Genomic DNA, 4,998 nt, shown 5'->3' on the forward strand with positions numbered 1-4,998 from the left:
CTTAGACCGAGTGAGCCTTTCTCTTCAATCAAATGGGACACTAAGTCCACTACAAGGACCACCACAACTTGGTGTCTCTTGTTTTGATTACAAGTGAGTTGAGCACAAGAAAGAAGGAAGAAGAAAAGCAATCCAAGCGCAAGAGCTCAAATGAATACAAATGTCTCTCTCTCTCTCTCTAGTCACTAATTTGTTTGGAGTGATTCCGGACTTGGGAGAGGATTTGATCTCTTTGATTGTGTCTTTGAATGAAGTCTAGAGCTCTTGTATGAGGTTTGATGGCTGAAAACTTGGATCCAATGAATGGTGGGTGGTTGGGGGTATTTATAGCCCCAACCACCAAAGTGACCGTTGGTGAGGGCTTCTGTCGCATGGCGCACCGGACAGTCCGGTGCGCCAGCCACGTCACCCGGCCGTTGGGTTCTGACTGTTGGAGCTTCTGACAGGTGGGCCACCGGACAGTCCGATGGTGCACCGGACAGTCACTATTCACTGTCCGGTGCGCCTTCTGGCGTTGCTCTGACTTCTGCGCGTGCAGGTGCGCAGTGTTCACTTTTACTGTTCTGTTGCAGATGGTCGTTGGTGCTGTGTAGTCGTTACTCCGCTGGCACACCGAACATTCCGGTGCTACACCGGACAGTCCGGTGAATTATAGCGGAGCGACTCCTAGAATTCCCGAAGGTGGCAAGTTCGGAGTCGGGTTCCCTGGTGCACCGGACACTGTCCGGTGGCACACCGGACAGTCCGGTGCGCCAGACCAGGCTGCCTTAGGGTTGTCTTTTGCTCTCTTTATTTGAACCCTTTCTTGGTCTTTTTATTGGTTTGTTGTAAACCTTTGGCACCTGTAAAACTTATAATCTAGAGCAAACTAGTTAGTCCAATTATTTGTGTTGGGCAATTCAACCACCAAAATCAATTAGGAAAAGGTGTAAGCCTATTTCCCTTTCAGGATTACAAAATCAATTCTTCACGATATTAATTCTCCTTACACAATAATCATTTTAAACTTGAGTCTCGCGCGACACGACCACTTCATACTTATGTACACCCTCCATTGATGAATGAAGCGAGGCATCACGACATTCATCTAATACCTCGACAACGCACTCGTGCTAAAAATAAAATATTCTTCACGAACAACTAATTCAACCAATCCATTCATCGGACCAGTTAATAAGAATAGCAAATCAACTTACCGTTCCAATAGCTTACACACATCCACGAGATCGATAATGATTCTCCGATTCTGCTATTACGTCAAGCACGTGGGGAGCACCACGCGGGATTTATTGTTCTATCCGAATTCTCGGGATCGTTTGACGACGCAAGGGATGTCGACGAGTTGGAGGCCTCTAGGGTCGAGCACGACAACGGCTTCGGAGCTCCGCACAAGTGACGCGCATCTGGAGTATAGATCGTCGGGATCGACTCAAATCGCGCAAGCATGTCCATCACTCAGGGCTCTCGTCGAACTCGAGATGCGCAAGCCGTGACATCGGTAGCGAGTGAGGTCGACAACAAGGGCGGGGCTGCATAGATCCGGGGCTGCTGCACACACGATGCGACGACGAACGACGACAACCGGCGAGGTCAACGACGCGAAGGGGATTAAAGCCGAGTGAGCCGAGAGGGCGCGCTGGCAAACAGGAAGTCGCGTGCAGAACGAGACCGAGCAGAGAGAGCGGCAAGCAGGCTGAGCGCGCGCTGGAAGCTCGGACCAAGACGCAAGGAGCCGTCCATGGAGCTCGGGGAGCTGCACGCAGAGGCGAACATGGCACGGCGAGGAACGACGGAATGCGCGCGATGCAGAGGAACAGGGACGACGACCAGGAGCTTGTACAGGAGAGCACCCACGGTGGAGCGTCCGGCGAGTGTTGCAAGTACCAGAGGAAGGTGGAGCAAAAGAAGCTGCGCGCCATGGGAGATAGCAGGGAGGGAGCTGAGCAGGGAGCTGCAGCGCGGCGTGCTGGGGAAGACGAGCTGGGGGCGCGGCCATGGCAAGGGAGCTCGACTGGGCGAGCTGGAATAGGGCCCAGGGCGCGGCGAGCAGGAGGCCAAGCGCCGGCCATGGGAGGGAGCAGGAGAGAGCTCTGCTGGGCGCCAGGAAGAAGATCGAGCAGGAACCAGGGCTGGGAGAAGCTGGGCGAGCTCGGCAGAGCGCGAGCGAGCCGAGGAACGTGCACCCAGGGAAGTGACCAGGGCGCTGGGGAAGCTTGGCTGGCTGGGGATAAACACCAGAGAGGAGCGGCAGAGAGATAAGCGCCAGAGAGAAGTCGCGTGCGTGAAGAAGATAAGGACGGCGTGCGTGAAGAAGATAAGGACGGCGTGCGCTGCAGAAAAATCAGGATGGGGGCGGCGTGAGATCTTTTCCCCTTTTTTAGTTTTTTCCATTCTTTTTTTTACAGAGAATCACAGATATTTTGGAATTGGGGATTTTTAACGATGAAGAAAGGTTCGACAGTACTTGCGATATGGTATGATTTAGTTGAACCTAAACAAATTTTACCTCCTATCTGAATATTCAATCAGAGAACAATTCAATTAACAATCCTGCGCCTGGTTTTTCTCGGATTCCGAGTGTGGTCCGATTTAATTTTATATTAAAACTTTCGTCAGCGAGTTCAAATTAATTTGCCCGAGACAAGAATCGTAAGAGCAGGTCGAGCTTTCGAAATTGTATCCTCTTAGTCCATAAATTTTAAATGAACACAAGACTCGACATTCCGCGAAATAAATATGCGAGATCGATGCGGTATCGAGATTGCGATCCATTCCGGAAGCGACGACATGCATCGCACATGTGGGCGAGAAGCTGTGCGCATTGTTCTTTTCGGATAGCGCGGGGCTCTAAATTTTCATAAAATCAGAAGTCTTCTGATTTTCGTATTCACTTATGCGTGTGATCCGAACAGCTCAAAATTTGCCAACGACAAAGATTCGATAATCCAAAAGTTTCTTGAACCCCTTTTTAATTGCTTAGATTATTGAAATGAAAACGGCACCAAACTCGATAGATTTTAATTAGGCACAGGACTCACAAATTTTTGGAACAATTACGTTCCGAATTTCTCGAAGACCTAGGAAGAGTCTAAATAGACAGAAACAGATGCAATATTAAAATCGCGATAGACGAAGATGATTAAAATTTAGCATCTGTTTTATCCACTGATATTACGAGCTTAAATCCATACTCGTTGTCGAGCAGAATATTAACACCTGGGGTGTTACAACAGGTACCCTGGCCATGTGTATAAGCTCTCTAAGGCGCTATATGGGCTTAAGCAAGCACTAGAGCATGATATGAATGCCTTAGAGACTTTTTAATTTCTAATTCATTGAAGGTCAGGAAAGTTGGTTCGACTCTCTTTACTAAGACATGTAATGGTGATTTAATTGTGTGCCAAATTTATGTCGATCATAATATTTGGTTCTACTAATCAAAAGTGTTGTGAGGAGTTTAGCAGGCTTATGGTGCAAAAGTTCGACATGTCAATGATGGGCGAGCTAACCTACTTCCTAGGGTTTTAAGTTAAACAACTCAAGGAAGGCATCTTCATCTCCTAAACAAAGTATACACAAGCCATCCTCAAAAAGTTTGGGATGAAGGATGCAAAGCCCATCAAGACGCCGATGGGAACAAATGGGCATCTGCACCTCGACATGGGAGGTAAGTCCATAAATCAAAAGGTATACAAATCTATGATAGGTTCCTTGCTTTATTTATGTGCAAGTAAACCAAACATTATGCTTTTCCGTATGTATGTGTGATAGATTTTAATCCAACCGTAAGGAATGTCACCTTGTGGTCATGAAACAGATTTTAAGATATTTGGTTCATACGCCTCACTACGGGCTCTGGTATCCTAAGGGGTCTACTTTAGACCTAATTGGGTATTCAAATTATGATTATGTCGGTGCAAGGTAGATAGGAAGAGCACATCAAGGACATGTCAGTTTTTAGGGAGGTCTGTAGTGTCATGGAGCTCAAAGAAACAAAATTATGTTGCCATATCCACCGTCGAAGCCGAGTACATTACCACAGTGCGCAATCGCTTTGGATGAGGCAAACTGAAAGTCGCCTAGAGGAGGGTGAATAGGCAAACCTGAAAATTATAAACTTTGAACACACACTTCACCCGGGGTTAGGGTTAGAAATAAATAGTATTGAATTCTGAGTGTGAAATATAGTTCTTCTTGCTATGAGTTGCTCAATCAATGCGGATATCTTTGGGAGCAAACTCAAAACGATGTGAGCAAGAGAACTTTAGAGAGAGATGACAGGGAAGAAACAATCGAGTGATGAAGATCAACACAGATGAACACAGTGATTTGTTTCCCGATGTTCCGTTCCAAGGAACCTACTCCCCGTGGAGGAGGCCATAAAGGTCGGGTCTATTTCAACCCTTTCCCTCTCTCAATCGGTCACTTAGACCGGTCGAGTGCTTCTTCTTAATCACACCGGTCACTAAGACCCCGCAAGGATCACCACACAATTAGGTGTCTTTTGCTAGCTTTACAAAACACTTGGAAGGATTAGAGTGAGAAGAAGAAAACAACCAAGCAACAAGAGCAACAAAAGAAACACAAATCACTCTCTCTTAAGTCACTAGGCACTTTTGATCACTTGAATTGATTTTGGAACTTGGAGAGGATTTGATGCTTTGATTGTGTCTTTAGAATGTATTCTTTTGCTCTAGTATTGAATGAGGAAGTTGGAATGCTTTGATAGCTTGAATGGTGGTGGTTGGGGGTATTTATAGCCCCAACCACTATTCCAGCTGTTGCTGTCGATGGGCACACCAGACAGTCCGGTGGTGCACCGGACACTGCACTGTTCACTGTCCGGTGAGTGCCACATCAGTCGAACATTGGGGTTTGGAGTTGTTGACCGTTGAAGTCTTCTATCCTCTTGCGGCACCGGTCAGTCCGGTGTATCCTGACGTTGCAGACTGACTTCTGACATCTGCTCTGCTGACTGCGTTGAAGTCAGTGCAGTCG

The sequence above is a fragment of the Zea mays genome, chromosome 7 (assembly GCF_902167145.1).
Source record: "Zea mays cultivar B73 chromosome 7, Zm-B73-REFERENCE-NAM-5.0, whole genome shotgun sequence".
NCBI lineage: Eukaryota > Viridiplantae > Streptophyta > Magnoliopsida > Poales > Poaceae > Zea > Zea mays.